Raw genomic sequence first — 15,702 nt, 5'->3', positions numbered from 1 at the left:
CAAGAAATTGTTATATGAAAGCATTACTTGAAATGTTATGTCAATGTAAATATTTCAAATCCATCTACTTATTAAATTCCTCCAGAAAAATTTCAATTATGTTAATTTATAACATCTAACACCCTTTTGAATTTATTCTAGTTCATCATTCTAAAAACATCCATGTAATTAAATATGGGCATTGATAGTGCTTCTGTGGTAAAATGAAAAAAAAAAAAAAGGAAAGCTATTGTGTACTTTCCATGGCTAAATAAAACATATAGAACTGGGACTGACTTAACGTGTAGAGGTTAGGGTGGAAAAATATAAAACAGAGTTGTAGGTCTCTTATGCTTTCCATTCTTTTTCACTCAAGGCTAGGGGAATTGTAGCCATCTGACTGAGATTCATTTGCAATACACTATCACAACGGAAGTGCAAAGTTTATTTGGAATGACCTTTAGTTTCACAGTTTAATCTATTGTTGTTCACATTTGTGTGTCTTCTCTAGCTCATGACATGATCCCTCCAGGTCCTAAAGTAGGATCCTCAGGGAAAAGCAAAGTCAAAGAAGATAAATATCAATGCTTATATCTGCAAGTGGGTTGAAGTCCCCCAGGGAGAAAGGAAGATATACCAAATCTTCAATAGTCTAGAGCAGTGTGCCAACATTCTAGGGTAGCAATCATAGTTACACTACAGTTTGAAATCTAATAGCCATTGTAGAATTCTATTTTCTCCGGTAATATAACATACTGTAACATAACATAACATAGCATTGCAGAGCATAGCATACCAATCTATGATCCAAGCAATAGCCAAAGGAATTAAAAAATATATATGTATATATCTTATAACTCATTACTTATTAGAAGGATATGTATTTTTCCTAGAAATATAAAATAATTCAACATTCCTAAACATTTCAAATAGTTCCCAGTAACAACAGTTACTTCATTTTTTATTTTATTTTTTTAAAGATTTTGTTTATTTGAGGTAGAGGAGAGAGCGTGTGCACAGTGCACAAGCATGGGGGAGGGGCAGAGGAAGAGGGAGAAGCAGGCTCTTCACTGAGCAGGGAGCCAGACACAGGGCTCAATCCCAGGATTGAGCAGGGACCCTAATGCAGGGCTCCATCCCAGGACCCTGGGATTGACCTGAGCTGAAGGCAGATGCTTAACTGACTGAGCCACCTAGGCGCCCTACAGCAGTTATTTTAAATGCTACATTTAAGTCTGATTGAAAAGTATAATTTTTGATTGCCTAATGCTTTCAAATATGGAAACATGTGTCTAAGCCTGCCAGGCAATTAAGAAAATACAAATGTAGTGTTTTCATTATGTACTACGGGAATTTAAAAATTATATATTGATTCAAGTTGGAGAATTCATTGATTTTTTTTATCAAGTTTTGGGGGGTAAAATGGGTATAGACTTATCTTTTTATTATCAAGTTTATTCAAAATAAAAGCTAGTTAAGGAATTGCATGATTTTTTTTTTCGTTCAAGTAGTATATATTGATGCCCATGATTGCCAAGTAGTCTATTAGGTGCTTGGTATTATACCATGATAAACAAACAAATAAAAATTGTGATTTCTGCTTACCATGGAGTTTAGAGTGTAATGCGGTTTATTTACCTACCATAATTAGTGGTGCGTGTTTGCGTGTGTGTGTGTGTTATTTCCCTTCCTTTTATACAGAACCAAAAACCCTACCATATTACCACAATAAAGAGTATACCTTTTTTTTTTCTCTTCCCTCATTTCTAAAGGATTTCAGAACAATGATGAGGGACCAATGAAGGGTAAACAACTTCATTGCAAGAGACAAATAGGCACCTGTTCCCATCCTGTGACAAGAAGCACTGCATCAATTGCATGGATGGCAGAACTTTTTCTGTTGATTTACTTACTACAGTCTAGGATCCAAAACACAGTTTGACAATTTGACTAAGCACTAATAGCTTAGAAGAGTTCATTGTAGTTTTCAGAAAGAAACACAGAAATCATCATAGATCATCCCTTATTTCATGAAAAATGTTAATATAAAAATAATAACAATAGAAACCTTTCTACTCAACCTCTACTTGCCTATTTTCTGGATTCAGCAAAGCTTTCATTTTCTTGAGATGTAAAACAGAGTATCTCAATATACCGACTGAAGTCTACAGAATAGAATGTATGTATGGCTCCTGGACAACCTCCTCTGTAAGACTTCCATTCTAAACCCACCTGATGACCAGTGTGCTGATAATCAGTTTGGGGCACCTGGGTGGCTCAGTCTTTTAAGCAGCTGACTCTTGGTTTTGCCTCAGGTCATGATCTCAGGGTCCTGGGATCAAGCCCCGCGTGGGGCTCCACAATGAACATGGAGTCTTTGTCTCCCTCCCACTCTGCCCCTCTCCCCACTCTCTCTCTCAAATAAATAAATAAAATGTTAAAAAAATCAGTTTGTTCCCAAACTGATTTATGTTGATTATATTTCATAATTACAAAATTTCATTCAGTATTGTGTAAGTAATAAAAAGGGTGTGAAAAGGAGTTATTTTTACAAAAATCAAGGAAAGTTCATTGGAAAGATTTGATAATGCAAACAGTTGAAAAAAATCATTAGGGGGTATATGAGACATATGTAAAAAAGTAGGAAAGGAATGTTAAATTCCAGATAGATTCTGTGCTCAGCTTGCTTCTTAAGCAGCTCTCCATTAAAGGAAAACAAGTCTGAGTTCATAGATAATAAATTATGGCTTTATTTTATGCTGGAAAAGTAACACCAATAAACAGTCAGAAATCACATAGGCCAAAAAAGCCTTTGTCCTAAGTCACAAGTTTGGCTAATGAAGGTGAATTTATTTAAGTTAAATTAATGTATTTAGGAAATGTAGGTGTATATTTTTTTAATTTTTTAAAAGATTTTATATATTTGAGAGAGAAAGTGTGTGAGCACAAGCAGGGAGGGGGCAAAAGGAGAGGAAGAAGCAGGCTCCGGGGCTCGATCCCAGGACCCCAAGACCATGACCTGAGCCAAAGGCAGGCATTTAACCAACTGAGCCACCCAGATGCCTGTAGGTATATAGTTTTTTATATGATCACTGCTTTAACCACAGAGCTTCAAATAAAATTATTTCTAATATATATATTATCATTAAGACAATCTGAATTAAATTGAATGGTAAAAGCAGCTAATACTTGGATTAGAAATGTGTGAGAGGGGCGCCTGGGTGGCTCAGTCGTTAAGCATCTGCCTTCGGCTCAGGTCATGATCCCAGGGTCCTGGGTTCGAGCCCCGCATCGGGCTCCCTGCTCAGCGGGAAGCCTGCGTCTCCCTCTCCCACTCCCCCTGCTTGTGTTCCCTCTCTCACTGTGTCTCTCTCTGTCAAATAAATAAATAAAATATTAAAAAAAAAAAGAAATGTGTGAGAAACTAAGTGGCTATAGTGAGTAAATATTCTGTTTTGGGATTCAATCTTTATGGCTTTATGAATTATTTGAATCAAAAGGAATTTTCTGCGTCCAAAGAAGAGTCTAAAACAAAACAAAATAAATGAAGGAAGATACCGTCAAGAAAATGAATTTTCTACAACACTTCCATCTCAAGAAAGCAAATCTTAGAAAGTAATTTTAAAAAATCTTCTAGAAAAGAGACAGTATGAAAGAAAGTTTCTTAGTTTGAGTTTGGAAAATAGAAGCATCAGGGGGAGGAATAGATTTTGTGGTGCTTGCTGCTGTACAATAATGGAGAATCTCTTTTAAAAAAGTAATACAAAATTATAAATTCTAGATTATATTTGAAAATAAATATTTTTTGAATAAGAAAAGGAATCAGTATATATACATATATATTTTCAAAGTTGACAAATATCACAAGCATTATGTCATACAGAAAAAGAACATTTAGTAACTGACACACCTTACCATTTCCCTTTGTATTTGTCTGAAATGCTATTTACATTTTCTTTTTTTTTAAAGATTTTATTTATTTATTTGAGAGAGAGAATGAGATAGAGCATGAGAGCGGGGAGGGTCAGATGGAGAAGCAGACTCCCTGCTGAGCAGGGAGCCCAATGCAGGACTCAATCCCGGGACTCCAGAATCATCACCTTAGCTGAAGGCAGTCGCTTAACCAACTGAGCCACCCAGGCGCCCTACATTTTCAAATAAGAATTTTTAAAAATATTTTCTAGGGGACCATAGAGAGAATGTCTTGCTTCTTGTACAGTTGGTCAAAATTTGATTTTTAGGAAGATTTCTTCCGGTTTCATAATTTGTTACTGGTAATGCCATATGAAATTTTTAGAATTGTCAACATTTGGAAAACTTAAATTGTTTTCATAGAAGAAGTATGTGATTCAGAACCATTTTGCTGTATCAATAACAATTTTGCATGTCTCTTAGTATCACAGACTGAGATGGATCTGAAGTGTTGGGATCTGGAAAGCGTGTGACTGCTCATATTGTCACACAGTTGTGCTTGCTATGTGTAGCATTGTTACAGATTTTTGCTTTGCAATTGTAGGAATTCAGATAAATTCTGTTTTACATGATTCCCATCCAACAAAAAAAATCATGATGTATTTATAATTGTTTAAAATTAGCCTCTGGGTGCTTGCTTTGGCAACGCTATTAAAATTAGAAAGATACAGGGCGCCTGGGTGGCTCAGTTGGTTAAGCGACTGCCTTTGGCTCAGGTCATGATCCTGGAGTCCCGGGATCGAGTCCCACATTGGGCTCCCTGCTCAGCAGGGAGTCTGCTTTTCCCTCTGACCCTCCCCCTGCTTGGGCTCTCTCTCTCTCTCTCTCTCTCTCTCTCATTCTCTCTCTCTCAAATAAATAAAATCTTAAAAAAATAAAATAAAATTAGAAAGATACAGAGAAGATTAGCATGGCCTCTGCACAAGGATCACACACAAATTTGTGAAGGGTTCCATATTTTTATCACTGGGTGATGCATGGATTTGTTGAATCACTATATTTTACACATAAAATTAGTATAACACTGTATGCTAACTATCCTGGAATTAAAATAAAAACTTAAAAAGTCAAAAAGAAAAAAGAAAAAAAAGAAAATTGGCCTTTGGAAGTGTACTACGCAATACATTGCCCTGATGCTTAAGTTTCATTAGATTCAGTTATTGAAACCCAACTCTCCAAGTCCATCATTTACAGATAGGTGAGTGAAGGAAGTAGGTCCAGAGGAGTAGCATCCAAAGAAACTTCATGTTTTAACAATGAAATGTTCACTCATGCTCTTGCCCGAGTGTCCATAATTCTCCATTGTGGTTGAGGACAATGACAACAACTCTCTTACGCTCTCTAGACCCAAGTGCAATTATTTACTGATTGTTAGTTACATTCTGTAACAATTCTAAAACCACTTAAAGTCACGCAAGTGCTTTTTTACTTTTGTGGGACTTATATATAAATTATCTCATTTGTTTTTGCTTTGTTGCTACATCCTCTTAGGAATGTGGAGTAAGTGGGGTGAAGTGACTCACCTAAAGTCATGTGTTTTTAAAGCAGAGTTTCCAACCAAAACTTTGCAACACAACAAGCCCAATGTTGACTCTAGGCCACATTGAGTCCTCTTCTGTATGATATTTACGATGTTATGACATTTTTTTAAGATTTTATTTATTTGACAGAGAGAGACACAGTGAGAGAGGGAACACAAGCAGGGGGAGCGGGAGAGGGAGAAGCAGGCTTCCCGCGGAGCAGGGAGCCCGATGCGGGGCTCGATCCCAGGACCCTGGGATCATGACCTGAGCCGAAGGCAGAGGCTTAACTGACTGAGCCACCCAGGCGCCCCACGTTATGACATTTGAATGCATTCTTAGGCGTCCTGGCACATTAGGCAAGTCAATGTTAGCTGATGTCACAAGTAACCTCAACTCTTCCTAATTACAATAAATGCTTATTTCTCACTCCAGTGTTTTAAAGTACAATGTGAGTAGTTTTGATCTGAGGGGTGGTTCAATTGCAAACATTTACAGAAGGACCTAATCTCCTTTGGTCTTGTGGTACTGTCACCTTCAATATACAGTCTCTGCTCCTACAGTAGAATGGGAAGATGGAAAGGAGAGGGCCCAGGGGTGTTAATCCTCATGATACGTTGCTGTCATGTGCCACAATATTAATACTGTGGTTGCACCTACGTGGACACAAACAGGGAAATATATTGCCTGGTTTGACGGCAATATCCCATTCAGAGAATAAATAAAGAAAAAATAGTTTATCTTTTTTTAAATCAGTTATTGTCAAGTTCTTGAGAAAATAAATGATAAGAGAAAAAGAAGGAACAAAATTATGCTTTATTTTCTTCTTGACCATCATTCTAAAACCCTACTTTTTAAGCTAAAGCTATGAAGAAAGATGGTCACAGTATGAGAATAAAGAGCTATTTAAAGGGCAGGTTAAAAAAATACAGCTCTTTATATTTTTCCATATCTATTCAATACATTTGTGGTTGGACATCTGAAATATAACTTATTGTGAGTTCTATAATGAGTATTCTAAATTTAAATCATATATTTGTAGAAACATGGTAAATGGTAACCATGGAAATGGTAAACATTTCTTTCTTTCACTTCATTCAAGAGTTTTTTGTTTGTTCATTTTACCTTTTGGGGCGCATGATATGTCAGAATGCCCTGTACACGTGAATCTCTTTCAGGGAATCCACAATGTAGTGGGAAGATAAGCCACACTCATGAGCTCAAATACATTGTGCAAAATGAGATATACCATGAAGGAGATATACACAAAGAGTACTTTGGAAGTCTGGGCAGGAGGATGAGAGGGGTGAAGGGGGGTTGACAAACTTTGGTGATGACGAGATAGGCTTATCCAGTTCAGTCAAGGGTTTCACCTACTAACCTACTAACAAATAGGAAAACATAATATCGCTGACAGGGTAACAAGCCATTTTCCCCCCATTTTATTAAGAAATAATTGACATTTATCCTTGTATAAATTTAACATACAATATGATAGTTTGATTTATATATCCTGCTTTCCCATATAGATGTAATGAAAAGGAACAAGAATAAAAGAATAAACAATTCTTGTGACAAGAACTCTTAGAACTCACTCTCTTGACAACTTCCCTTAATATCATACAGTAGTATTAACTATAGTCATCATGTTGTACATTACATCTCTAGTACTTGTTTACCTTATAACTGGAAGTATGTAGCTTTTTGCCCCCTTCCTCCATATGCCCCTCCCCCCACCCAGCCTCTAAGTCTGATCTCTTTTCCTATAGTTTTTTTTTTTTAGATTTCACAAAATCTATTTCTTTATAAGACAAATGACTAATAATTTTTAATTTGTAAAAGTCCTTCTTGAGGAAAAAAATTTAGATGATATGTATAATAGAAAGTAGAAAAAAAGTTTTGTCTTGATGAGTGTAGAAATTATGTCCATGTCATGAAGATCTTAAAAGTAGTTTTATTGGTTTTGTAAACTATTATCACCTTCTTATTATCTAATATGCAGAAATATTTCAAAAATTTAAAAATTCAGTATTTAAGATGATGACAATTAGCCTGGCAAAATCTAAAATCTGGCTATACTTTTCTTGTCCCTTGAAAGTGTCATTAGAATTTCTAATTAAGATTGTGGGATCAGCTCATGGGTCTTGGGATTGAACCCTGCGTCGGGCTCTGCACTCAGTGGGGAGTCTACTTGGAGATTCTCTCACTCTGCCCCTCCCTTGTGCTCTCTCTCTCTCAAATAAATAAATGAATCTTAAAAAAAATAAAAAGATTGTGGGATCAGTATTCAAGCTTATCACCTGTGCCTCATAAAAGCAAACAAGAATATTTAGCGAAGAATAGTTCGGTAGATGGTAATGTTCTGTCAGAGTAAAACCAAAGGAGAAGGAACCAAGATAAATAATTAAGTGTGCTGAAACTCCATGGTTAACTACTTAACAGGGCTTTTTGTCCTCAGGAGGGTTAACAAATTAATTGTATAGAGAAAACTACACATTTAGAAACAAATAAATGAGCTCAGCCAAATGCAAAGTCATCCATCTTCTGGCACCTGCCTCATCTCTCTGACCCCTTTCCCACGGCCTCCCACACTGAACTCACTGAATGACACAGGCTCCCAGGACCAGCCTGCACTGTTTCCTTCCTCTTGTCTCAAGTTGTTCTCAGTCTTTGGAAAGTCCTCCCTCACTACCCCCTGCTCCCTTTGTATCTTGAACTTCCTCCCAAGAGCCAGCTCACATGTTGTTTTGTGTCCCTGATTCTACTCCACACTGCACCCCCGCCCCCGCTCATTGATTGAATAAATAATTGCTGAGCACCTGCTAGACTTCAAGAGGTGTATAAGGTGCCAACGCTGTAATTGCTAATAAGACAGGTGTGCTCTGCTTCCCAGAACTCGGGATCCTGTGGGGGATACTCTCGGTGGCCCATGGCACCATGAACTCACTTGTTTCCAGGCATTCTTCTAAGGGGTTTGACATAAGTTTGCTGATTTAATCCTCACAGCAACCCCCCATGAAGTGGGCACCATTCTCCTCTGCATATAATGTCCAAGGAAACTACAACGCAGCAAGCTGCCACCTGGTCATTGTTAGACACAGATATACCTACCCCTTAAGAAGCCCTGCCTCTTTTATTTTCCAGAGACTTGTTTCCCATTTGTTCAATGTCAGGTCTCTTGGATTCTTCTGCTCTTGCCCCTTGACATGATGTCAAGCTTCTCCTTTTGCTTACAGTGAACCTCGTGACATTGCTGCTGTGCTGCTCCTGCCACCCTGTGCCTGGAGCCAGTCATGCAGGACTTTCACCACTCTGGTCTTGGGTCTCGGACATCACTCTTCCTGTCACACTTCACTGCAAGGACGGGCCCAGGCACTCCCTGTCTCCCTGTAGCACTGCAGAAACAAAGCAGTGATTTTTAATGAGCTCTTCAACAAGTATTTATGGAGTCCTTGCTGAAGGCTGGACATCATTCTAGGTGTCAGAGATATAGTGGTGAAAAAGACAAACAAGTCTTACTTTCTAGAATATGTACTGGGAAGGAAGATTAAAAGCAAACCCTTTTGTACCTCATTCCTCCAGGTAAAGTTTTTATTACTGAGTGAAAAACAGAAGTTCCCTGGATTGTACCTACCATAGTAATAAAAACTAACACTTCTGCATTTCCAATGAGCCTGTCTCTTTGCCAAGACATTTATATTTATTAACTTCATCTTCTAATAATCCCAGAAAGTAGGTACCATTATCATTCCATTTTAAAGATGAGGAAACTGAGGTTCAAGGTAGTTCAAAGCCATATGGCGAGTAGGAAGGTAGAATTTCATATTCCCTCTCGGGCAGTGTGCCCAGATCCTGTGTACCTGGTAAGTATCTTTGAAGACAACAAGAGGAGAGAAGAGGTGAGTTATGTTGTATAGAGGGGCCAGAACAATTCCCCTTACACAGAGAAGGGGATATAGCTTTGTGGGTGGAGAAGACCTACCACTTGCTCTCTGATGGTGCCCTGGGAAGTCGACAGTATATCAGAAAGAAAGTGTGCTGAAGGAGACTGAACTTTGGGCAGATTTTTAGCATTTACTAAAATTTGCATTTGCTACCATGGCACAGAGACAGAGAACCATCAGACTATAAGAGTCCCCATGACCTTGAACCATGCAGGTGTCAGCTGTGAACAGTGAGGCTTAGGAATAATGGATTTTCCCTATTTGGAAGTCACCACTGGGTTTCAGTATGATCCTTCAAGGGGAAAAGGTCCTAAAAATGTTTGTATTTAAATTTCCTACTAGGCCCATAAAATAAAGGCCCAGAATAAGATCCTATAGTTAAGTGGGCAAAACTGATATTGAATAAACAAGTACAAAATTTAAAACTACAAATTTTGGTAAGTGTTAGAAGAATCTGGGACACTATGAGAGGGGATACTCGGAAAGATCCACTTAGGGCTCAGTGTTAGGACAGCCTCTTCTGAGTAACTGACACCGTAAGGATGAAGACTAGTTACTCAGGAGCATGGAGTGGGGAGGAAAGATTCTGAGCACAGAGAATAGCACAAGTGAAGAGTAGGAAACACCCAAAGGATTGGAAAGGGAGCCGGATATCTGAGCATAGCAAGGAAGGAGGAAGGCACCATGTGAGTTTTAGCTGAAGAGGTAAGGAGTAGTCAGAGACTGAAGAACCACACGTGTCACATTAAGGATTTACAGGCTAACCTTATCTGAAATGGTAAAGTATTGAGGGCTTTACAGAATGGAAGGAACACGTTTAGATTTAATTTTTGAAAAAGATCATTGACATAGAGATTGGATATGGTGAGATCAATGGAGAAATTGTTGCCATAGGGGCAGAAAGAGATGCAGGTGGCTTACACTGAGGATGGTGGTAAGAGAAAGAGAGCTGGAAGCCTTCGATATTGATTTTTGGGTATAACTGATAGGACTAGGGGAGGTATACAGTAGAAGAGGTGATGGAAAAGAAAGTATCAAAGCAATCCCCCGATATATGATGTAGACAACTGAAATGATGGAGATGATGTTTACTGAGGTAGAGTAGAAACAGACTTAAGGAAAAGATCAAGAATTCAGATGCAGACATGCTAGTTTTAAAAATGTGTGTGAAATGCAAGAAGGCACTTACGCGATCTGGGTAATTTTCATTTGTCAAGTTAAAACCTACAATCATCTTATCCACATAACATAGCTCTTTTGCTCTTTGTGTAGAGTAGGAGGAATCTGAAGGCCAAGTTCATATCTGGTTGATTCTATCTTGAGGTATTGAGGTAAGAAACTGGAATGAATGCATATCAAATCCACAAAGTTTCTGGAAAGTCCTAAAAAGGCAGATCTGCATCTGCAGAGTCATATGTGTATTAGTCAGCAGAGTTTTAATTGTTTAATTGCCCTACTCATTGGCCCAAGATAGATTTTAAGTCTAAGCCTTAAAGTAATGATTGTTTACAGTTGTTTTTAGAAAAAGAAATAAAATTGTCCACCATTTGATCATCTGTCCGTAATCGGCTTCACCTTCAAAGCCATAAAATAAGAAAGTACATCAATTAAAAGTTTTCCGATAAAGGTTCACAGAACAGTAATTCCTGCATAAATTTATTTGAACATAAAGCTCCAAGCTGGCTTCCTTCACAATATTTAGAAATTAATAGGAGCTAGAGGTAGATCAGCTCTCTTGTGAATGACCAGTAATGTTTTTTTTTCTTCTATGCTACAATCTCAAATGTCATCTTCATTTTAGTTGTAAGGATTCTTCTTCCATTTTGTGTATTTGCTCTCCTGTTTCTATCTCCTTGATCTTAAACAGAATGCTGTAACCAAGTGAGAACTCTAGTTGCCAGTCTTTTGCTATCCCACACCATTTCTGTAACCTAATCAAAATGTGCTATTTTTTCCCAAGACATTGCCATATTTTTCTCTCATCATGACACTTAATTTGAAGGTGGCAGACTGGAAGATGCACTGTCCTGTGACAAATTTGTAAGCCATGAATTGATCTCTGCTCCATACACAGCAATATGCAAGCTTGGTATCTTACAACTTACCATAAATCATGTTTTACTTCTTTGCTCATAGATTTCATGAGAGCTGAATGCAGTGTGGAGATGGATGGGGGTCAGTTCCTCACTGTCATCCATAGCTGCTGGTAATTTATAGATAAGCTATAACACCTGTGAGTTATGATGTCTTTTGTTTGCTTGAGTTGTCCTGTGCTGAACACTGCGATGCCTACATCATAATGTTTGAGTGGTTACTATCATATATTGAAAACGAACAAACAACCCCAAAAAACAAAAACAAAAAGCCCCAAAGAACTAAGTCATAAAAGCATGGCATTTTACCCATGAGATATAAGATTTATCCAATCAAAAAGCCATTTCATCTTTTGGCATGATGCCCTAGGACTGATGCACAAGGAAGCTGCAGGTGTATGACTACAAGAATGGCTGATTGAACTAAGTCATATTTTTCATTTCATGGTCATTAAAAGAACTGAGAGGAACTTCATTACAATAAGTCTTCCATAGATGGATAGTTCACATCCCCCAGAATTCCTCACACTCAAATATAAGATAAAATAATAAAATAAAATAAAGGAAATACTGGCAGGAGCTACTCTGTCCATGTTGTTATGAAAATGTAGCTTTTAAAAGTAAACATAAGCAATTGATTAAAAGAAATGGAAGGAAAAAGTATCCTTGCTCTTTGAAAAATCCCAACTGCAAGATTATTCTCATCACAGCATTTTAATTTACAGAAGATAGTAGTCTTAAGTGCACTGACATTATTAATTAATATTAATTGGGCATACACACTCTCCCAACTTTGCCAGTTATACCCTGATTGTAAGTTAAGCACTTTCTGCACTCTTTATAATCATTAATAGTAATACGGAAATGTGTATCACTGATCTAAGAAATGAAATGCAAATCTGCAACATCAATTAGGAGATGATGGATTATGTAGTAGTAGGGAGATCGATTGTTTATGAGTGATAGCATAAAAAAGCAGCAATATGCCCTCAGCAAATGTTAGCAGTTCTTCTTCCAACCCATCTAAGCATCCCTTCCTGGCAAATGTAGCTGGTCTTACTTTCTGGTTTCATTGTACCTGACACAAGCATTCACTTTATTAAACTAAGAGAGAGAGTTGTTGGTTTATACATTTGCTTTTCTATTGATACCAGTTTGGAAAAAATTAGGAACATTATACACACACACACACACACACACACACACACACACACACACATTATTCTTTAGAATATAACTGAAGACTCATGTAGTAGGCACTCAATTTTTAAGCAAATAAATGAACAGACAAATGAATGGAATTGGAAAATAAAAGGGATAATAAAGTAAATAATCTTAGATATGAAAGCGTAAGTCTATGAATAGTCTTCCCAGTTTTGTATAATTTAATAATTTGAAATAGAAGCCACATAAAGGGTTACATGGATCTTTAAAAAAATGTATGTATACATATATTTGTTATGTGTATAATTGTTATACTATATATATATATTCTGTATTCAAAATGCATGTTACAAGCTATCAATGTCAAATAGGCTTCCAAAATATAGGATCAAATAGGAAATCTGCTAAAGTATGGGAAGAACATGTACACAGTATCACATCTCCTTGGAAACTTTTTATCTGAAAAAGCCCAAGTAATCCAAATATCCAAAATAAAGTATTAGAAATTCGCTGGGTAGGGATTTATTTTTAGGAAAATGCCATAACTTATGTGGGATAAGTATTGATGAGCTTTATTTCTATTTGTTCTCTCTTCCTATATATTATAAATCTAAAAAGTCATATATATAGAATAAGAATACTATCTCTGATATGGTTTTCTTTCAATAGTTTTGTTTTCAATTATAATTACAACAGCAACAAGAAAAAATCAAATGTAAATAGACTATTTCCTCTAGTCTTTAAGTTACTTCACAATAGCCTGATATTTTAATCCCCATTATGTGCTGTATCATTTCACTGTATATAAAGGGAAAACAATGGAGGTATGTAGATAAGAGAGATTAGGCTGGTATACTCTTAGCGTGTAAAATCAGTTGAAATGCAGGCATTGTGATATTCCCTAAATGAAGCCAAAGTCTTAAGAAGTAGCTTACAGAGCTGACCATATCTACCATAAAAATGTCAACCATTGCCAACCTTTTATTTTTCCTGTTTCTGGACCATTTCAGGCTACTTCCCATTTTGGGAATTCCTGGATCCCAAGACATAAACTTAGTAATTTCCTGGAACTTAACCTACTGTAGCATACCTACTATAGCATATTATTCCTTCTTTTTTGTCATAAAGGCATAAAATTATGGGAAATAAGAATGAGAAGAAGAAAAGGCTGTAATTTAGAAAAAAGTAATGATAAATTCTATATACAAAGTATAACTGTATTTCATGGAGTTCAAAGTTGTGATAAAATTCTAGAATGATTTTTATAAAATGGCTTATGAGCTTTCAGAAAGTAAACGGTAATCATTAGGAAGATGGATGAAATAAGGTTAAGTAATACTGAATTATCAATACTTTTTAAAAATAGTTTTTTTGACCTGGAATATTTGGAAAATGTTATAAGCATGGTATATCTGAAATTGAGTAAGAAATGTGACATAGATATTTTTGATGGTCCTTTGGGCATGGTTAGTAAAATGTGGACTGGATGATCATCCAAGTGAATTCATAACTAACTGAAAGACAACACGGCATGAAAATAAATAAAAATAAATATGCTCACCAATGGTTCATTATTATCCTAGACAAATGTCTGGGTAGCCTGCTGCAGGCATATGTCCACAGCCTTGTTGTGCTTACTATTTTAAGGCATGATGATCAAGAAAAGATATGAATACCCCAAATTACAAGCTTTTTCACAGTGAAGGCAACTATCAACAAAACAAAAAAGGAACCTCCTGAATGGGAGAAGATATTTTGCAAATGATATATTTGATAAAGGCTTAATGACCAAAATATATAAGGAACTTACACAACTCAACACACACCCACCCACACTCACCCACCCACCCACCCACCCACACACACACACACACACACACACAGAGGAAAAAATGTTCAGAAGAGTTGAATAGACATTTTTTCAAGGAAAAAGTGACACCTGTCAGAATGACACCTGTCAGAATGGCTAAAATAAAAAAACACAAGAAATAACAAGTGTTGGCGAGGCTGTGGAGAAAAAGGAACCCTCGTGCACTGTTGGTGGGAATGTAGACTGGTGTAGCCACTGTGGAAAACAGTATGGCGGTTCCTCAAAAACTAAAAATAAAATTGTCATGTCATCCAGTAATTCCACTACTGAGTGCCCAAAGAAAATGAAAATATAAATTTGAAAAGATAATATGCACCCTTATGTTTACTGCAGCATTAAAAAAGAATGAGATCTCGGCATTTGCAACAACATGGAAGGACCTAGAGGGTATAATGTTAAGTGAAATAAGTCAGTCAGATGAAGACAAATACCATGTGATTTCACTTATATGTGGAATTTAAGAAAGAAAAAAAACAGGTTCTTAAATACAGAGAACAAACTCATGGTTCACAGAGGGGAGGTGGGTGAGGGAAGGTTGAATTAGATAAAGGGGATTAACAGTACATTTATCTTGATGAGCAATGTGTAATGTATAGAAGTGTTGAAAGATTGTACTTATACCTGAAACTACTATAATACTATGCTAATTATACTTGAACAAATTTTTTTTAATTAAAGAAAACAGCACATTAAAAAAAAGAGAGTTGGAACCAATCTAATGAGATAAAACTTAACAGGATAAAAACAGGGTTGGGTGAATGTAATTTAAAAGTAGTAATGTGAAAAATACTTATAGTCCTTCACTTTCATTCTTTCCCAATTTAGTTCATAGTTGTTCTTTTTCTTCTTCCTTAAATACTTATTTAAAAGTAGGCAGTCTGTTTTCTTGAATTGGTAGGATTGTAGAAAGGTTTGAGCAAACAGCATTCCCTTCTAGTGTAGCTGACTTTGTGCAGACTGTTGCACTAGAAAAATACATTACCATGTGGCTGTGCCATTTGGGGAAAGAAGAAAATGTCAAAATCATTCTAGAATTATCAGGGTTGTGAATATTCTTCCATAATTTTAGTGTGACTTCCCTTTTAAGATTACTTTTAATATACATAGTTTTCACTAATAAAATAAAATAAACTTTTGAAGTAGGAGATTTAATGTAAATT

The 15,702-nt window shown here is 36.5% G+C and overlaps 1 pseudogene; it reads left to right on the top strand.

Annotated features, from left to right (window-relative positions):
* The first annotated feature begins 4,815 nt into the window (after positions 1–4,815).
* LOC113926051 lies at positions 4,816–4,913 on the top strand (annotated as a pseudogene).
* Positions 4,914–15,702: the final 10,789 nt, after the last annotated feature.

Source organism: Zalophus californianus, chromosome 2 (genome assembly GCF_009762305.2).
Source record: "Zalophus californianus isolate mZalCal1 chromosome 2, mZalCal1.pri.v2, whole genome shotgun sequence".
In the NCBI taxonomy this organism is placed as follows: Eukaryota; Metazoa; Chordata; class Mammalia; order Carnivora; family Otariidae; genus Zalophus; species Zalophus californianus.
This window is presented reverse-complemented; position numbering and strand designations above follow the sequence as displayed.